This window comes from Cavia porcellus, unplaced genomic scaffold, assembly GCF_034190915.1.
Source record: "Cavia porcellus strain 051 isolate PalLab524CR breed Dunkin Hartley unplaced genomic scaffold, mCavPor4.1 scaffold_16, whole genome shotgun sequence".
Taxonomy (NCBI): domain Eukaryota; kingdom Metazoa; phylum Chordata; class Mammalia; order Rodentia; family Caviidae; genus Cavia; species Cavia porcellus.
Window position 1 is genome coordinate 25948634 of NW_026947499.1, and position 21183 is coordinate 25969816.

A 21183-nucleotide genomic window follows, 5' to 3' on the forward strand; every position below is an offset into this window, starting at 1 on the left:
AAGGAACATGACCTAACTCTCCTCAGTGAGAATATCCTAGTTAACGCTTATGTGGTGGGCCACCAGGTGATCCCCTTATGTAACAGCGACCCATGGAAGTAGAAAATAAGAAACTTAACGAAGTTTTAAGGGTTCTGTTGGATTGGTATGTAGTTATTTTAGGAATTATAATGGTCTGCTCCAACTCATAGAGCAAACCAACTAACTATATGAAGATAGATTCAGAAAACTAACTGTGTAAGCTTCATATTCTCTCTCTCTATCCCCTCCTTCCCTCTTTCCTTCCCCCTGTGTACATTAAATATACTGTATTCTTCTTTTTTTGTTGTTGTTAACCTTGACATTTTAAGTACTTTTAAAAGTGTAACCAGCTGAATTTAAGGGAACCAAAGGAAGATTTCATTGTTTACATAGACACTCACTAGGTTGAGTTATTCATTGAACAAATGTTTTTTAAGTGCTTGGTGGATTGTGGTGAGGGAAAAGACATACCTGTAGATATTGGTAAGATGGGGACAGTCACTAGCAAGTGAATGGCTTTCAGGAAAGTGAAACCGAAGAGCTATTGTTGGGTACTGTTGTACTGAGGAAGAGTTTTCATCACTCTGTTCTCAAAGTCCCTTTCCCATCATAGCTTTTCCAAATTTGTCTCATCCTTCAAGGCTTAACCCAATTTCCTTCATGAGCTTCTTCCAGATCCACCATGTGGGAACTAATCTCTTCTTTCAGTACACACTTTCACCCTCATTCGAGCAATTATTGCATTATGGTCAATTGATCAGTGAATTGATTGATTAGTTAATTTGTTCTGCACAATGCTATATATTAGTGATTCAACATATCAAGAAGTTTTGTGATGAGCAAGACTCTATCCCTGCATTCAAGCAGCCAACTATGCATTCCTTTTGTTGACTGACATGGTTTCTCCCACTTGATCATAAATCCTGAAGGGCAGTGATGAGTTCTCATTCATCTTCTTCCATGTGACTAGCAAAGTGCCTGATTTGTAAAAGGCATTTAACTATGTCTTTGAATATAAGATTTTTTGTTTGTTTCTCACATACAAAAGAACTGATGATTCACTGATTTGATCCATTATAAATTAATTTTGTATAACAGGTTTATATTAGAGGAAATCAGAGACCTGATGGATTACTTTAAGGTGACATGTTCAGCTTTATTTATTGAATCAGTAACAGATTAATTTATTTGTATTTATTTATTTTGTCTTTTTGAGACAGGGTCTCACTGTGCAGTTCAGGCTGGCCTTGAGCTCACTTTGTAGCCTAGGCTGGTCTCTAACTCACAACGATCCTCCTGCATCAGCCTCCCTAATGCTGGGATTGCAGGCGTGAGCCATCACGCCTGGCTACAGATTAATTTGTATTGTTATGTATTTTACATTAGCTTGCCAGCTGCTGGATTATTGCACCTTTAGTTTATTTTAAATAAACAAAATAACAGAAGAACTGTGATTTAAAAAATATTGTTGTACTAGAAACAAAAGGTTGAATCTTTGTTTATATGTATAATGATTTGGTAAGCAATTGAGTCAGATGTCAGAAGGCTTTTAGGTCACTGGCTGAGTAGCACTGTGGTTTATTATTTACCTTTTGCCTACCACAAATGTTCTAATCCAAGAACCCAGAGTAAATGTTTGCAGAGAGTTGCTAGAATGCCTAAACAATGAAATATTCACATGCATTAGTGGTAGCAAAACTGAATGGCAAACAGCTGCCAGTATCCATTTCTTACTGATCTAATCCAGGAAGTTTGTGAAAGTAGAACATATGGATAGGTGCTAACTGGAAATTAGCAAAGACCTAAATGTTTGACTAAATGTGATTATGGTTTGGTATAGTAAAACCTAGAGGTGAGAAATGACCTCCTGTTGAAGACAAATGATAAGAAAGAACTTTATAGAAAATAGCTATGAATTAGGTATGAGATGCTTTTCCCTGGAAAAATATACAAAGGAAATTGTTATTCGAATTAGACAATAACCTGGATGAAGAGATGATACTTTAAAAGGAGCTAAAAAGCTACAACCTTTGAAAAACACATATGAATATTTAATTATAGACTCCTAAGCATTCTAATGGAAGTATGTACGTACCACAAATCTTGAGAAACACTGAGAAAGGAATGTGAGGAGCTAGAGAAGGTTTCCTGCACTTTTGTGAGAAGTGGGAATTAGCCTGGTAGAGAAGAGTAGATAGTTTCAGGTAGAGATCTCCATAATGGAAAGAAGGCATGATGTTGTACAGTAGTAGAACACATTTTTCAAATTGACTCATTTGTTTGTGGAAGTATCAAGTGTTATAGGCAAGTAATTGTCTAACTTCTAAATTTAGATATCAAGTTGAACACTTTAAATATATTATTTCTGTTTGCCAGTTAATGTCATGGTTTATGTTGGTGGCCCCCAGACCTTATACATTTGCATTGTATATTTGTGATTGGTTCATTGTCTAGTTTAGATTGATGGTGTCAGTGCTACACCCATCAGGAGTAGAGCCAACATACAATGTAATGGCAGAAAAAAGATGTGTCTTACTCTCTTTTGCCGGTTTCTGCCTTTCTGTTTGCAGCCACCACTGTGGCCCTGCCATGCCACCCTGCCTTAGAGCCAACTAACTATAGACTAAAACCTCCAAAAACTATAAAAAATAAGCCTTTCCTTTCCCAACTTTGGGCATCAGGTATTTTGCCTCAGCAACAAATAAAAAGTAACTAAGACAAAAATTAGCTATACCCTAGTAAAGCTGTAAAGCAAAGAGCCTAATTTTCTATGCTCTCAGATATAAACAGTAGCAAAAATTATAAACGAGGAAATGTATTTCTTTGGGTCTTTATAGTATTTCCTCATGTTTAATGCAGCATTAATTAAGTGAAAGGACACACTTGCATTGAATCTTTTTATGTGCAAATATTTTATTAGGTATTTTTTCAGTTTGTTTTATAAGATTAATTCATATAAATTGAGTAGAGTTGGCTGTCCATATCTGTAGATTTTACATCTACTGATTTAACCAAGAATCAAAACTATTGGAAAAAATTGAAAGTAGACTGAGCATGAACATGCTTCTTTCCTTGTCAGTATTATTTTCTAGACAATACAAAATAATAATATTTACATTTTAATAGATATTATATATAATCTAGAGATTATTAAAGCATATGTGTATGACTCTATGCAAATAATATGCCACTGTATGAGATTCTTGAGTGTCCACTGATTTTGTAATCTGCAGGAGTCCTTGGACCAGTATCCACAGATAACAAGAGATGACTGTGGTAATTATAAGTGAATATTTAGATCATTCTGATAATCCCAAGAAGTAACTTAGAAATTTGGGGTTTGGTTAAAGCACATAGTGTGAGTTGCATAGCTAATGAGTGAGCCTAACTGGCTACTCAGCAACCTCTATTTATAAATATATCCACTTTTGGATTATTGCTAGTACAACCTGACTTGTCTTTATCAAGCAGTGCCCATCATTGTCTTTTTTGTCATATATGCCATACAGGAGCTGTCATCAGTACTTGGAAGCATTGCTGTGATTTTTCACAGACAGGTAAGGTTATGACTTAATGGACTTTAGAGTTTATTTGCAGGTCAGATTTATTTCAGTGGAATTATGGATTACTCTGTCAGTATTTATAGAACCACTGAAGATCTGAGAAAGATTAGCTACTTTAGTAAATTTGTGAGAGAAGTAAATTTGTGGAAGAAGCTGTCTACTGTAGTATCATATGTAATTTTGAGGATTTGGGATGGTCTAGAGATCTTTAGGAATGTCAGGGATCTAAGTTTTTAACAGTTTTCTAAATTTTTTTTGCGTGACAGTTACATGATATATAATGACTATAATTCTTTTTTTTTTTTTAGTACTTGGGGATCAAACTCATGACCTCCCACTTGCCAGGCAGGCACAAGTACCACTGAGTTAAATCCCTGGCCCCTGTAATTCTTCATTAAAGATACCAAACCATGCTTTCACTATTTTGAGTGAAAAAGTAGGTGGCTAGAAATAAGAAAATGGCAAATTCTTTTATCCAGTGGCTGTTATGAATTGTTAATAATATTAACAGTATATTTGTTTTAAAATAAAAATGAGAACTTTTGGTATTTTGTGAGGTAAGGGCTGGCTTGCTCTCTGATTTTTAAAATACTTTTGAACTTCTAAAGAGGCATGAATACCAATTAACTTATTTAATGGTACTGAATGAAAAAAACTGCATACTACACAGAATTTAGAAACATAAAGTTTTAAATCACAAATGATAAGATGTGAGGATCAGAATGTTTGCTGTGCTATTCATATTCAGAAAGGGATTTTGACTATTAACCTCCGAAATCCTTCCATATATCTGCCATTTCATATATAGAATTCTTTACTGCTCATCAAAAGCATTTAGCATGGAGACCATTCAAGTATGAAGTGAAAGGAGGACAGCTTTCTTTCCATGTTTTTGAACATTACACTATTACTTTTTATTGTGTTGAATTTATCATTTTATGCTCTGCTGAATTAGCATATACTTACATTCATTTATCCCTCTTTTCCTTTTAGAAATGATCATTAGGATTTTTTATGCCACTGAAGACCACAAACATCCACAACAAATGTGCTTAAAGTTTAGATTTGATTACATTTCTTGTTCTTTTGTTCCTTGACTAAGTATTTATTATAACTTCTCTTGATTTGAAGTAGCATCTATAGGCATTTTGTTAAATGCCTTATTGTATAATCTCATCAGCTCTATAAATGATATTTCTTTCTTAAGTAGAGAATCAGTTATAAATTGGTAGTTATTGCTAATACATAGAAAAATGACATTCCAAATTCATTAGTCATCAGAAAAATTATGTATATATGTATATGTATGTTTTGGGGGGTTCAACTTTTTTAATGAATTGCTTATTTGTAATTTTCTCTAAAAAGTCAATAAATTGTTATGTAAAATGGAATCCAGACAATTCTTCTTATAGATGTTACTCTAGTACTTGTATTTACTTTGATCAAGAAAAATCAATTTTCTTTTCTTTTTTTGGGACTGGGGATCAAACTTGAAAAATCAATTTTCTAGGGTTGTAGTTTTACTAGTTTAATTTTGAAAAACCAACTATTAAGCATGAATATGTACATATCAGAATGTAACAGAATAGGATATGCCAGGCTACATTTCTATAGTTGAGACAAGACCAAAAGGACAAATGTGGAAAGTATACTTAAATATACTGGAAGAATAATTTGAGGTAATATAGCTTTTTTTAATAAATCGCTTTTTAGGTTAAATCAGAAATGGAGAGGCTCCTTTTGAATACTTAGTTGTTGGTTAATAATAGCATCAGCCTCTGCAGATTGTAATTCAGTAGTACTTGTGTCACTCTAATAGTAAAGAACATTTTGTTAGATCACTCAGATTATGATACCTAGCTTTTGGATAAAATGTGGTAATGTACCTCAGAATTTTGTATCAGTGAATATAAAATATAGCAGAAAAAGGGAAGCCATCTAGTTTTACTTTCCAAGTGAGTCTCAACTAATATAATATTTCCTGGTTTTATGACTCTGATACTATGAAAACAGAAGTAGAGTTGCTTTCTTTCAACTGCTTTAGAAAGAAAAAAGCCAGAAGGTCAAAGACTTCAGGCTCATTCTTGCTTATCTTTTTTCAAATGTGATTTTGGAGAAATACTAGAGCTACAAAGAAACTATGAAAGAAGTGCTTAGCTTTCATATGGCATTTGTGTTTAATAATTGAAACTGGAAAAATTAAACAATTTTTCAAAGTGATAAGATTGAACTTTTATACTATACTTAAATTAGTAGCAGTAAATTAAAATCAGGTTTTTTTTTTAAGACAGAGGGAGAGTAATAGGCATGTTTATTATTCAAGATGAGCATTTAGTTATCCAGCCAAAAGCTTTCATCTGTCTTCTTTACAATTAAAAAAAACCCATTAGTCTTGTCAATCAGCAGTCATCTGGGGGTGATGACAAGGGCTGTACAAACACTAGTAGCAGCTGCCAAAGAATCAAAAATGTAACTTTTCAAAATCAGAGTTACTCCATAGGAAGTAAATCAGCCATTCTTAAGATTCGTAGCTTAACTGCTTGACTTCCAGCAAACCTATAAATTAATATCTTGTAATATGGACATAAGGACAATTTGCTTTTATTTGTAATCATCTTTAGCTCTTTTTCTTGGCAAGGCAGAGTCTCAGTCTCATTTTATAAGTGCTTTTGGGAAAATATCATTCTAAGGAAGTAGATATTTTTATTTCTTGGAAGAACAGAAACTGTACAATCTAACACTTGTAGTATGACTCTAAGGTTTAATTTAATGTGAAAGGTGTCTCTGTCTCTTGTGTTTGGTGCTGGAGATTGTACTCATAGCTTTTACATTGAACTGTACCCCTAACCCTTTTTTATTTAGAGACAGAGTCTTGCTAAATTGCCCAGGTTGGGACTGAACTTGGAGTTTCTCCTGCATCAGCTTCCCAGGTACAATTTTTTGTGTGTGTGATCAGTTTGTTTATAATTGAGTGATCTAATTTAAATAAAATGCCCACATACCATGTCTAGAAGGCAACTGTTCCTTTTTATTTAGATTGCTAACTTGCTGAATAATACATATTTTAAGCAAGAGTTCTAAATCAGCAAAATCTCTTAATGACTATGTTGAGACAGTCATAAAAAGGCTAAAACTCTTTTGGTGTGTAAGTTCAATTAAATAAACACAAAGCGTCTACTTTGAGCAAGGAGGTGCTAAAATAAAGAGATTATGTGGGGAGGTTCCTTCTGTTAAAGAATTTAACTGAACTGGTGGCCAATGCAAACCTACATAATATAAGAAGCGTGCTATAAAATGCTATAAATACAGGAGAGGGAAAAATTCCTGCTTAAGGGTTCAAGGAAGGCTTTTTGGAAAATTATAGTGTTTTAATTTGTCATCAGCAATGGGCAGAATTTCAACAAGTAGGCATGAGCTGAAATTACTTAAAAATAATGATGTATTTATTTCAAGTAATGAATTTGAAAGATGTAATGTTGATCCAGTGAGAAATTTTGGTTCCAGATAATTATAGAGCATTCTTAATTATGATCCTATGATTTATGGGAGGACTATAGCTTTTAGGTTCTTAATATTGACAAATACTCTGTAGAATGTTGACTCCTAAGCTTGGTTGGACATTTTTCATCATCTAGGTCAAGAAATATTTTTAAAAGACATTTTTCTGGATTCTACATCTCTAGAGCTTGTCCCACTAAGTCTTGGATAGAGCTCAAGATTCTGTTTTAAGTTCCCTGTGATTCTGTCCAGCCAAGTTTGGAAGATAACCATCTGTATGAACCTTCATTGCCTACATAAAAATGCATCCTTTCCTCTGACTCCTCAGCTTCCAAATGCAAACAAAAACAAATGGACATTTCTTAATCTGTGTTTAGGTTTTTGATTTTTGAAATTCAATGTTTTGGTTATTGTTACTTGATGAATATATATTTATATTTGTTGAATAGATAAAAATAAACTAAAAAGTCTTAAGGTTGTATTGGGTAATATCCTATAACAAGAGATACTTATATTCTGTCTCTCTCTTTCTCTTTCTTTTCTTCCATCCCTCCTCCTTTCCCTCCCTCTCTCCATCTCTCTGTTCTGTTTGACTTGAGTGTATGATGTTTACATTTTTAGAAAAGCCCTGCAGCTTCTTTGTGACTCATGCTTTGAACATCACTTCTAAGCTTCTCTACCATTGTGAGGGACAGCTAGATTTAACAAGATATACTGTTGAGAATTTTTGTAATGTTGTGCCTTTTGTTACCTATATTTTTTGCCTTTTTACTAGTCTAAAAAATATTTTTTTCTGGAGCTTCCAAAAAGAGAAGGCATGCTGATAGATATTTTGAAGTTCTACGCAGTTCAACTGCTGTCTTTGGGAGTTGAACTATGCAGTATATTTGATTTGTTATAGCTTCTTTATTCTACTCACTCAGCATTTTCCTGGCAGTTAATTACACAGTGGCTTTAGGGTGCATTCCATAAGATGCTGAAGACACAGCTTCACTGAAGTCTGACACACTTTCCTCCTTGGTTACATAGCTAATGGCCACCCTGGAATAATTAGTGAGAAGAAACTCCAATGGCCCAATTACTGTCTTCTCAAGGTTTTCCCTCTTGATTCTTTGCTCAAATCTTGAGAGATTGCCTTCATTGTAGATTTGCACTTGCATGCTATTTAAAACTGGTTTTTTAAAGTTACAACCAGACAAAAGGCAGAAGACCTGTATTTAGTATGTTGACAGTACTGTAAGAAGTTCCTTGTATTTTAAAGAAACCATAGGGTAATAGTGTTCAGAGCAGGAGATACCCACTCCTTTTACAAGTAATTCTTTGCTTTTGATTGAGGGGCTGAGGCTCATAACAATTTGCCCTTTATGAATTGAGGGGGCTTCAAGTTTTAAACTCAGAGCTATTAAGGCTTCCATAGCTTTGCTCAATACATGGATTAGTAATCAAGTGTTGTGCCATTTTTCTGTCAGGAATCTTCACTTGTAGTATTGTAACTTATTAATGTAATGAAAATGTATGTGCATATGCTTTTGGTATTAAAACTATGTGAACATGTCTACCATAGCATTTGGTAGGTAGATAGAATCTAAATCTTGTAAATTCCTGAGTCATCTCAGTCACCCATATGTTGTCTGCTTTTTTAAAATGTCTGTCCAATGTAGAAACAGTGATCTCATTCTTTTTTCCTAAGGTTCATGTTGGCACAAGATATTTCTCATTGGAACTGGGCAAGCAAACCTGTGTTTCTGAACTTTGTCCAAACTGGGGAAAAATGACTATGTTAAAAGAAAATCTTTTGAAAAATCACTTTATGGAATCATTAATATTATGGCTATGCTATGGACATACCATTTTCTATGAATGTGTTCTTTATATTGAGAGTATGTGCATAGTGAATATTTGCTGATTGAATGTAATGAAGTTTTATCATTGGAGTGCTAAATTTTTCCTTTCACTGAAGTTTTCCTGTTTGTTTTAAATACTCCTAGCTCTCTTTGCAGAGCAACATTGCTATCTCTCGCACCATTTGTTTTAGTATTGTGTGAAGATTCTAGGAGTAATCTAAAATCTTAAAATGATGAATTAGAGCTAAGTCATGTTGTTGGTGTTCATTCTGATGTGCTATATTAAAGAAGTAAGACTGATGGATACAAGAAAAGACTATTTCTAGGAACATAATAACAACAAAAACAAGTTGCATTTTACAGCTGGGTAAATCTTCCTTTGCTATGGCTCCAAGTAAAAGTTCTTCAGAAGTAAATGTGGGAGGTTGTATCCTGTATGTAACGACCACCTAATAGTCCATTTCCATCCCTTCACATTGATGCATTCAGGGGTCTGCTAAGACTGTTTAGAATTCCATAGAAAATTGTGGCTGGATGTGTTATTATCTTTTAATAACCTCTCAGTTAATAAATTATTTTGGGTGAAATGAAATTTTTCAAAGAACTAAGGGAAAAAAATCAAACAAGTATGAGTTCTAATATTCTGAAGTTAGAAGTAGAGATGGGAAAATAAGACTATCAAATATACTTTTTGTAAGTATGAGATTGGTTTCTCCTCTGTGTTTTAGAGTTCTGTGTACTTTCAAAATGAGAAATTTTCATACACCATTTTTTCATAGAAAGGGATGTGTTTAGGAAAAAATCAGATTGTAATGTTGAAATGTTAACTGTTAACTGTTAAATGTTAAGAGAACCTTTAAGTCCTTCTTAGTGAAGGATATTTCCAAAAATTCTTTGCCTTTTGTACACACACACATTCTTTATCTATTCAAGGCTAGAATAGGTGAAAAATATATGCATTTGGTAATTTTTATAAACCATTTAATGAAATTAATTTGACCCTTTTAAGAACTTGCATTATTATTTGGATTTTACCAGTTTGAGAAGTTGAAATGTCTGATAAAGCACTAAAAGAAATTTACAATTGTAGTAGCTTAATTTTTTTTCCCCAATGATGTGATCCCTTTCTTTCATGGAGTAGAAGTTAGAAAAATTATGTTTGCTGGCAGTTTTTCTGTGTGTTAGCTGTGTGGTTAAGGGCACATTGTGTATCTATTAGCTTTATTTGTCTTAAATTAGCCAAGGAAACTATCCTATCTCAGAGAACTGTTTGGAGGATCTCAAGGGAAAATAATATGAAAGCATTGGGGAACTGTAAGGCAATACGTTATTATCATATCCCTAAAAGGGAGTTTGAAATCATATTTACCTATTGTGCCTATTGTGTATTTATTTATAAATAAATCTATATTTAAATTATATAAATAAATCTATATTTCAATTATTTTTTATTAATTTCCAGGTGTGATTTTACCATAATTCTAGAATCACATTGAAAATATGTTTCATTTGAATTTTTAAAAATGACACAATTTTCATGACTTTTTAAAAATAAAATTGTGATTTCTTACCTACCTATCTCTAGGGGATAGGCTCCAGTTTTCTATAACTGTGTCTGTATTTAAAATTAATCTTATCTCAAGAGAATTTAATTTATCCAATATTATCTTACTATTATATTTTCTATCCTTTAAGGATTATGTTAATGAATCTAACTCTGGTGCTATCAACAGGCCCTTCTCTCCTTTAACATATATTCCTTGATCATTTTTTGATGTGATCTTGGAGTCACTTTTCAATCCATTTAGCAGTGCTCATATTAGGTCAGTTTTAATTAAAGTTGTGAATTAGGCTCTGAGACCTTGTCTCAGATATTTTCTAGAATATAGTTTCAGGTCATTGGTTTTTCCATAATTCAGCAAATTATGTGAATAAGATATTAAAAATAAATTGATCAAGTCTGTCCAACCTGGTTACATGTTTCTTTAAAAGTTGTAAATATTGTCCTGATTATTGCTTATTGCTTCATTTATCTCAGAGGCAGATATTTCTTGTTTCTGTAAAAAGTAGAAGTAGAACTATAGCCTATACATTTATTGGAAAATTATAATTTTGTTCCATTTTTGGGGCACAGATCATTGCACATCCTCTTTTCCACCCTCAGGGACTTGCTTGCATTCCTGTCCCGTCCTTCCCTCTTCAATCTTTTCCTTTCTTCACACACTAGTATAAATGCCAGGGCGGACAGACATCTTAGGTGTGTGAGATATTTGTTTCTGTTGCTCTATCCTGATGTATAATACGTTACTCATTCATCTATGAAGCATGTACCTCTGAATACCTTGTTTCCAGTTCCAATGCTTTTCCGACCATTGATCAACAGCTGTGGTTTTCAAGTAAGAACCCACTTGTCAATCCGGAGTCATGTCTGTCTGAGAAGGACCATCTCCCTGAACATAATGCACACTGGTCTCTCCCACACTCGCTTTCACCTTACATTATTTTAGGGAATTGCAGTTAGCATCCCAGATGTTTCAAATATTCCTTCCTGGAGCACTCCCAGTTGCAGTCTGATCAATGTCAGATTTACTGGCACTCTCTGGGGAGCTGTGCTGCATCTGTGCAGGGTGTTTGCTTCTGAAAGGTCATTTCCTGGTGTGGATTCCAACCAAAAGAGATCAAGCCAGAAGGACAGTCTTGTTTCTCATGTGTACTCATTTTACTTGGAAGAGAAATCAAGGGCTCCTTTCTGAAGTTCTGCACACAAAATTAGATAATACTGTGACCTATTAATGATTGACATAAATAGGTGAAAATAGGAAAAATGTTTAAGCTCCTCTAAGCTTTGACATATGTCTAAGTTTCAGAGTGAATTAGAGAATTGAATGAGTAGTTTAATTAGTAATTTTTTTCTTTTCATTGTTTATATTCCCAGAAAAGCTTAAAGATGACACTCCTTCTACCTCTCTTTTGGGCTGACTGTCATTTCACTGTCATACTTTTGAGTTTGAACTTCCCAAAGGAAATAATCCTTATTTTGCAGCATTAGCGTTAATCATACGAAACGCAGTTGTGGGGAAAGCAGTTACTCACTTTTTCTTTGAACTCTCAACCTTAATTAAAACTTTCTGAAAATATAGATTTGCTTCTGTAGTGTTCTAAGTAATTTTGACAGGTTGTTTGAAATGTAAGATATTTTTCCTGCATGGAAATAAGTTTCCTTGCACCAAAATTGATTCTCTTTAACTCCTGTGGTTGCTTTCTGGGCCACTTCTAGTGTTGGTGTAAGTACCAGAGTTCATTATGGCATGTCAGCTTGTTTTGCTCAGTATTTCATGAAAATAAAACTCAGTTCACATTATAGTTCCATAATATATCAGGTGACTAAAAGTGATTTTAAAGGTATGATTAGGCATGTCGAGGCCTGCATTCTCTATTGAAGCCTTCTCAAATGTGCTGCTAGATATTACAGGTACAAGTTACACAGCAAGTGTGATCACTTTTACAAGGCTGACAAAAGCTTGCCTACTACTCTATTGTGCTTTCCTTTCTATTTGCACTCACCTCATTCCCTGCCTGTTCTTTCACCAAGCATCACCATACCTAAATGCAGAAAGAATTATAGAAAAGCAATACTTTCTAAACTGTGAAATTAATAGAAGAGCAGCAGATTAGCAAATCTTTAGGGCCGACCTGGCACTAAAGGAGGAAAAACATTTTGTCAGTTGAAAGAAAGTAGGAGTTCGGGCATATCTAGTTTAGAACTGTAAAACATCTAGCATACCCACTATCTAGAGTTGATTATTGTGGCAGTTTCTTACTGCAGTTGGTGGCAAGTTATAAGGAGACAAAGCTGGAAGGCTAGATTGGGTCATACTGTGAAAGCCTGATAGGCCAACTCAAGGAGTTGTGTGCTTTCAGAGTCCGTATATTCATGAATATTCAACATATATTTTCAAAACAGCAGCCACTATGATCTTATGTCTCTGTAAGGTGGAGAATAACTAGAAAAAAGTACAGTATTTGTGGAGAAGGAAGACCTGTTACCCTGAGAGATTGTAATAGTTGTGATTAAAAGAATAATCAAGGATGGAGTAAGATGATTCTGATTTCTGGCATGGCCACCCTTCATTCATATTCTATAAAATAGATCTTCAAATGTCTGAAGGCAATTTAGGGTTTTTTGTTTGTTTGAGACAGCCTTGCTATGGGTTTCCCCAGGGTGGATCATCCTCTTGCTGTAACCACCCAAGTAGCTGGGATTAGTAGTTTGTGTTTTTTGTTTGGGAAATTTCTGTAGTCCCAACTGCCCTCTTCAGCTACAACAGTGAAAGGTCAGTGACCTATCAGTCTGCTTGTATTACCTTTTCTGTTACAACTTGCCTTACTAGTCTTTGTTTTACTATTCATAACTTCTGTGACATTATTAATTTGAGATTAAGGCATTGAAACACTTGATTGTTTTGAAATGACACTAATTTAAAATCTTTATTTGAGGAAATTTCAACAAGGTCTAGAACTTTTGGAGAGTTGGATCCTGGCACCTCTATGTTATGGTCTGATATTCAGATTTCAGACTGGCAATAAATTTTTTCCTCATACCTTAACAGTAATTTAGATAGCACATTTGTTTCCACTTGTATACAGCTAGATATGTAGTGACTAGAGGTATTGCTTTTAAGGCACTATTTTCCAAGCCTTCATAAGCCTAGAAATTATCAATAGTGAAGGCCATCAAACTGATAGTGTAGTTGTTGCTGTGAACCCAGAACTTTCTTGTTGACATCATTCAATCCTGTTCCTTTTTGGAAAGGTTGTAGTTTTTGTGTGACTATCAGGAACTTGATATTGCTGTATGAGCACTGTGTTCTACTGAACCCTGTCAGGAGCAAAATTTTTTTTTTTTTTACAAACCTCTTTTTGAGTTTCAGAGAATAGATAAGAGTGATATTCTGAACTGGAATTCTTTTCTAAGCTTATGTTTTTGGAATGGTTTTTGGAAGAAGCTTGCTTTAGATCACTAAGAGCACATGATTGTTTATGAATGGGATTTAAACAATTACATAGTTTCTCTTACTGATTCTAGATAGCTGGGGAATATTTTTGCTGTCATTGATTCTGCAGCTGGATTTGAGAGAAGTTTGTGAGGACAACAAAATATTAAAATGTTATACTTTTATATAAAATCTATTTTAAGAATTTTACCTGGAATATTGATGAGTATGTTAAAAACTATTGCCTGCTGAACTTCCATTTAGAACATTTAAAAAGTTACCTGTAAAATAAGAGTTTAGTATCTTTTTAAAAAATAATAAATTTGAAAATAAAAAAATATTAAATCTTTTCCATAGCTTACTCAAATTACTGTTTCAGAAATAGTTGCTATTATCTTTTTTCATTCAATGTAAGAATTATTAATGAAAAATTATATATTGACATTTATACCATTAAAAAGAAATTTTTTTCTGGAAAGTTGAAAAATAAGGAATGGTTATAGTAATAGTAACTAAATAGTTACTAGCTACTTTATTTACTAGTTCATTTAATTCCTATTTTCCCTCTTTCTGTACATTTTTAATCCACGTAAATATGTCTCAAATACTTTTTTGATTGTATATACCTATGTACAATTTTGTTATCTGCATATGGCTTTGGTTTTTCTTGGTCTCCTCCTAACCTTCTATTCTATTTCTTTTTGAATGACTTCATTTTTTTTCTGATTCCTAGATATCTTCTGTTCATTAATTACCAATGTCTGTGCTTATAATTTACCATTTCCTCTTCTCTGTCTATAATCCTTTCATAATGAAATGTTCACTAGAACCTCATAACTTACTATTTAGTTAACATGTTTGTAATAAAATATAAGTAACTTTAAGGTGAAGATAGATAAACAGGAATATGTTTAGGATAACCACAAAAGCCAACAGAATGGATGAGAAGGGTGACTTGAAAATGGATATAAGCGCCTGTGTTGCAAGCATGCAGTCATGAGTTCAATCCTTGGTACAAAAGAAAAAAAAAAAAAGAAAGAAAATGGATAGCTGTGTACCACAGGCTTGCTACCACTGGTTATAAAAACTTGAAAAATTTAAAGGATTGTCATATGGGAGAGAATTTAGCCTTGTTCTGTTGGTTACAAATACTCAGTGCCCAGAATGAAGGAAGGAAAGGTTTCTTTAACTCACAGTTTGTAGAGGTTTCAGCTCATACTTAGTTGGCCCCAAAGTAGAGTGGCATGTGGCAGGGGGGCAACAGTTTATGGTGGTGGAAAAGAGCAAAAGCAACAAGGCCAAAAAGGGAAGAACACATGAAAAGACCCTTTCCATCCCTTGTATTGTATGTGGGCTACTCCACAGCATTGGACCGTTAATCAACAACACACTCTAGAAGGCTGCCCCCATGAGTGCATGACACAAACCATAACATTCTTCATTGTCCTAAAAGGCAGTGGTAGGGGTAAATTTTATCGCGTATGAATGTTTCTACCAGTTAGCAGAAATGAGGGAGTGTTTTTGGCTTTTTACTTTATTTTCAAGTGCTAATGCTCTACCTCTGGAGGTAGTAAGTTTTCTGGTAGTAAGACGCACTCAGTTACACGCTGCTGGTACAATTTAAGTGTCATATAGGAAGTTGAATTAGATGTCACAACACTGAATCTTTTTTATTTTGAAAGGTGTACTTTTTCTGTGCATTAGTAATATGACAATAAACAATAGGCATGATTTATAAGAGTGACTGCTTTAAGTTTAGAATTGTGTTCTTTAACAATTACTACTTTTCTTTTCATCATTATCATGTTTCTCATAGCAGGAGGGGGTGGTGTAAAATTCCCACATTTTGAAGGTGGCTTTTATGTAACATTACAAGGGTGAAGTGGAAGCAAGGCTAAGATTCATAAATTATATCTGGAAGCTTAGAATTTATTTCTTTATGCTGTAGTAGCTCAGAAAGGATTCAACTCTTGAGTTTAATAAATAATCGATTATGACCTGAAGAAATTCTTTGCAAGCCATACTTTGTTGCCTGGGCCTTTAGTGACTTCTAGTGACTGTACCATCTGTTCCACATGAGAAGTTGTTCTCTAGTCACCTGTCATTTCAGAGTTTGATAGCTGAGGATTCACTTGAAGTGCTCATCATAATTGAAGATTACTTTCCAATATGTCTTGAAGGCCTGGAGTCATTGCATGGGACATGTAGAGAAGCCTTAGTTTAAGACAGAACACTTATTTCTGTATTCACTTATACATTTGTGATTTTGAGACAGGGTTTTGCTGTGCAGTTCATGCTGACCTTAAGCTGACTTTGTACTCCATGCTGGCCTTGAACTCCTGGCAATCCTCCTGCCTCAACCTGAGTAAAATAAAAGTAGGATTTTGTCCTCAGAGTATTTGCTGATTGTGTGTTTTATAAAGTGAAGCATTGTTTTGAGAGCATAGGGTCACCTGTATAGAGCAGACTTTGGAAGACACTTGTTCCAATCTCCTTGTTCTTCCTGAGGGACTGAAACTACTCATTGGGAAAGTTGTTTTGACACATAGAATAGTAGTGTTAGAAACGTCAATTCTATAATGTTAGAAACGTTATTTTTCAATTCTTTGCAATTTTTAGAAACTATACTTCCTATCATTTTATTAATTAAATCCACTATATAAAACATGTTTACAAAACAGGAAATAGTAATGATTTTATGTAATTCTTTCTGCAATATAACTAAAATGAGAGATTATTAAATATAAGAGAAGTAATTAAATTATGCACAAACATCTTTTCTTGAATGCTTTTATTAACAGAGCAACTGTGTCATTCTGAGAGTTAGTTGACACTATGTAGCCTTTACTTCTCCTGTACTTAGCTCACTTCCCATAGGGGAGGATAGTGATAAGGTAATAAACAGTGTGGCTCTCTGAGGTGTATACTTAGTGTTATGATCAGTAATAGTAGTAGAATGGTTCGTTGGTCAGTAAGCACCAATAGAAGTGATTGAACATGTGAGAACTAGAAAAGAAGAGGAGATAAGAATTTATCACCAGGGTGCTTCAGTCTTTCCATTCATTATGTGTAAAAGTTACAAAGTACATATTTTCAAAATGCTTATATTGAAGATGTTATTGTGCTTTGTAACAACTGTAATTTTTTCTTTTCCATAAGAGCTCTGAAAAATTTAATCAGTGAAGCAATTAAATGGATTACTAAGCCACACTTACTTTGAGAATCAAGACAAACCATCTTCTCCAGATACCAAAACCTTGTATCACACACTGCTTATGTTTGTGTTTATGTATATTGTACAAGTAGTAGTTTCTTTCGTCTTCCCAAACATTGGAGCCTAAGAAGTCAGGCATGCCAGACAGGCATGCAAGGAAAAGAATTGTTCATCACAACCTTGAAGAAATACCAAATATTGTAAACTTCAGAATTAGTATTGCTTACATTTGCTTTCCTACCTTCTACTTTCTATAGAATTATCTTTGTCCCAGGTCTAGGATAAGACTCAGCAGACTAGAAGAGAACTCAATTTTTTTCCATCCTAGGTAGACCAGAAAATAATTTAGAATAAATTAATTTCCACTAATGTGCTATTTTTAAAACATGTTTCTTCTATAAAGACAGGTGGACACCGATCTAAGAAATACCAAGAAGGGTAGTACTTACCCAGTTGCTAAAACAAAATCTATTCTTTTTTTTTTCTCTCTCTCTTCAAAGTTCTTTTCTCAAAATCTATTCTTAGAGTTGTTGCTTTTCAATACATCTGCATCTTGCTTCTGCAAGGTCAAACATCTGTTTAACACAGTTTAGAATTTCTAGGGCACGTGCATCCTCAGAGGGTCAACACTAGGCCTCTTAAATATTTCTGTACATTTTTGAACAGTCTTTCCAAAGTTTTAAGCATTTTCATGAATTAATAATAAACTGAAGACAACCTCATTTCCAAAAGGAAGTGAAGCACTGAATGGAACTCCATTTAATCTTGATTCTTGTCTCAGGAGCAGGTCTATTAGAGAATGAGTGAAAATGTGCCAAGGTTAACCAGAAGATTAGGGTTAGACCTTGGGCTTCTGATATTCTTGTTAGGTGTTAGAAGACAATGAAATTTAGAGGCTTGTGTCATGATGAAGCATTTCTCCTCACAATTAGATGTACATTAGCGGTTTTTCAATTTTTAATGTAGCAGTTGTTACCAAAGTTTCGATTTGTGTTTTAGAGTGTCTCTAAGATTGTTTTGCTAGATCCCAGTGGAAAATGCATCTCCAGGCTGCTTCTCTGCTACACAGCAGGGCCAGGTTCTTCCCCATCTGTCTCCAAAAGCAGATTTCAGGCTGAAATTGAGGAGAACGTTTGCCGTGTTAAGTCATTAACAACTGTTTCAAAACAGTCTGATATCTAACAGTTGGTGCATGTGGAGATAGCTAATTAAAATAATTCCAGTCTCGTTAATAAGATAAAGTGTGTCTTCTAGCTGCTATGGGATTATCACTATTAGATACAAAGGGTATGAGGCTTAGCTCAGTGAATGAAGCTTGTATTTCGGTCCTTTTACTAATTTCATTGTAATTTAAGAGTTAAATCCTCTTGTTTCCTCTTACATATTCATGTTTGAATGAAAGAGGTGACTAGAGAATGTTATCCACAAGAACATTAACAATAGATATAATATCTATAAATTCCATAAGAGATTTAGCTCCCCAGTGAAGGTCTGAAATGCTACTACATGGTGAAGTTGTTAGCCTCTTGATGGAATCACCCACTATCACAATCATATCTGTGCACCCCTAAGTTGAAATTTGTATCTTATTTATCTACACTTGTGTAAATCTACTCCTGAAGCATGTTCAGTCACTGCCTACTCTTTTGTCTCCCACAGAGCCTAGTGTAGTGGCTTGCACAATATAGCAATAAAGATCAACTGAATGGCAAATAGAAAGAGCTAACATCTTACCATAGACTTTAATCTTTTTTAATGTGATTACTTTAGAGTCCTAAGAAGAGACTCAGTAACTGTTTTTAGGCATATAGTGATATTTTTATTCTCAAATCTCAAAAATAGTCAAAATCATTTTTAAAGATTCCTGAATGCTGAATTGGATATGAGAAGAAATTGACATCTGATACTCTTAGCAGAATCGACAGTTTTGCAGGCTGAATACTGATTAAATCAAGCCTTCTGTAAGAAAGCTCTGTATAGAAGTCTTCATTAACTGTCCAGAGCTCAGAGTTATCAATGTTATCTATTGTATTGACAACATACTCTATTAAATGGTGAACTGATGCACAAATGGAAAAATTATGTATTTCAGGAAATATTAGAAAATAAAATACTCAGTCAATTCCTATTTCAATCAGTCCTTGGCCAATCTCAAGCCTATATAACTCAAAACAAACTTCTATTACTGCTGTCCATATCTTCTCTTATGCTTGGTGGTGATCATTACTGTCTTAGGTTTCATCTCGCTTAAAACTCCATCCTCTCACCCTAGATAGTTGTCATAAATAAAATAAACAGTGCCTATTTTGATGAATAATGATAGTTATTGTTAGAGTAGCTAGGAAGGTGATCTGAGGCAGTGTGAGGGAGGACAGGGAGCAGGTGGGAAGGAAGGGAAAGAACAATTGAGAGAAGGAGGAAACTGGGTGTCAGTGCTGTGAGGCAGGCTTGAGGGCCATCAGGGGCTGACAGCTGGGCAGCCTGAAAGGGATGGAACAGTGGGCCATATCTGCCAGTTACACCATTTCCTTTTAGTATATATATTGTAAAAAAAAAATCCATATATCCTATCCTATTTATCTTATTAATTTTTTGTTGTTCTTTGAGATGGTGTCCAAAGTACAGTTTAGGCTGGCTTTGAACTCACCATGTAGCACAGGCTGGCCTCAAACTTGCAGTGATCCTCCTGCCTCAGCTTTCCAAGTGCTGGGATTACAGGCATTTACCAACATTCCCAGCTTCTATTTTATTAATGTTTAGAATACCTTTTACTGGTCATCATCGTGTGGCTTTTGTCTTTAGAGCTTGTCATTTGAGAAGCGAAGAGATCAAAATTCAAGCTATGAGAGTGGAAACTTGTTACCTAAACTTTTGGGACTTATAGTCTGTCTTTCCTATTCCCTTTCCAGCCCAGAGTGACTCCTCTGACTGGTGGTATGAATCACTGGGGGGTTTTCAGGAGGAAATAAGGCTCAGAACTGCTTTGAACTACACAAAGCTGTTTACCTCTGATAGCAAGAAGCCAAGTAAAATCTATCTAACGTTTTGCTGTAGCCTCTTTCATTCTTGCTATATCTGAGTTGGACTAATAGGGGCATTTGTGAGACAGCTAACAGACACTTTTAATTGGCTGTCTGTTATGCTGAGTTGAGGAAGCTGACCTCTTGAAGCACTTTGCTATCAGAGCTGGAGGAAACACAGAGTGGATCTTCATGGAGATATCCTGGCTCAGGGAGGCATCTGAATTTAGGGCCTAAAGTGAGAAATAACAAGAAGAAATGTTAGCAAAGCTTTGATTTTAGAACCTAGCATCATGTTTAATAAGGGATCAGAACAGTTGTCTAACTGGTGAATTAAACTGTATCTATGGAATCTATCTGCCCATTCTCCAAGCCTTGTCCCTTTTTGGATTTTAGAATTGCTAATGTTTTAAATTGTAACAGTTTTACTCATAACATAGCTACTTGTGGCTAAAACAAAGGGTTTAGACCAATTGTTTCTCCAGGTGTCTGCCTCGAAGGTAACTGTTGGGTGTCTAGCTCCAGTAACCAAAGACTACTGGGCAAGAGCAGTAGTTGTGTTCCTCCGTCTACTAAGTTTGGCAAGAGTCAGTTGAAGTAAATTTTTGTGTATTTCTTTTGCTTTGCTTCATAAACATATTAATATACAGTTAAGAGACCTATAAGCACAACATATATAGCCATTGAGATCAACTATTTCCATAGATTAAATTGCCCAGCAGAGACTGGGAAATTATAGAGAAGTTATATAAGTTTCTGACTAATCTTTGACCCAAGGGTAACTAGACTTATAATAAAAAGAACGTCTAAAATCTTGGCTCTACAAGGATGATTTGAAAGAAAATTTTTGAAACTGTTTTTCAGTTTCATAGATGAAGCAAAATGATGGCACACACAAACATAGTAATAGCTCCTACTTACTAAGTTCCTTTTGTGTGGTGGGTGCTGTGCTGGCATCACTACATACTCCACATTGTCCCAGTTCTCAAGGTTTTAGATTGACTGCTTTACCTGGGAGAAGACTGAGGG

The 21183-nt window shown here is 34.6% G+C and overlaps 1 protein-coding gene across 6 annotated transcripts in view; it reads left to right on the forward strand.

Moving 5' to 3' along the window:
* Ttc28 (tetratricopeptide repeat domain 28) overlaps positions 1-21183 on the forward strand; it is a 693050-nt gene that overhangs the window by 289048 nt on the left and 382819 nt on the right. Inside the window, exon 1 of one of the 6 annotated variants that reach the window (XM_063227064.1) lies at positions 6494-6514. The exons of the other annotated variants lie outside the window; for them this stretch is intronic. The gene's annotated coding sequence lies outside the window, so the exon portion shown is untranslated. Of the gene's footprint in view, positions 1-6493; positions 6515-21183 lie in introns of those variants that run through there. 6 annotated transcript variants of the gene reach the window in all.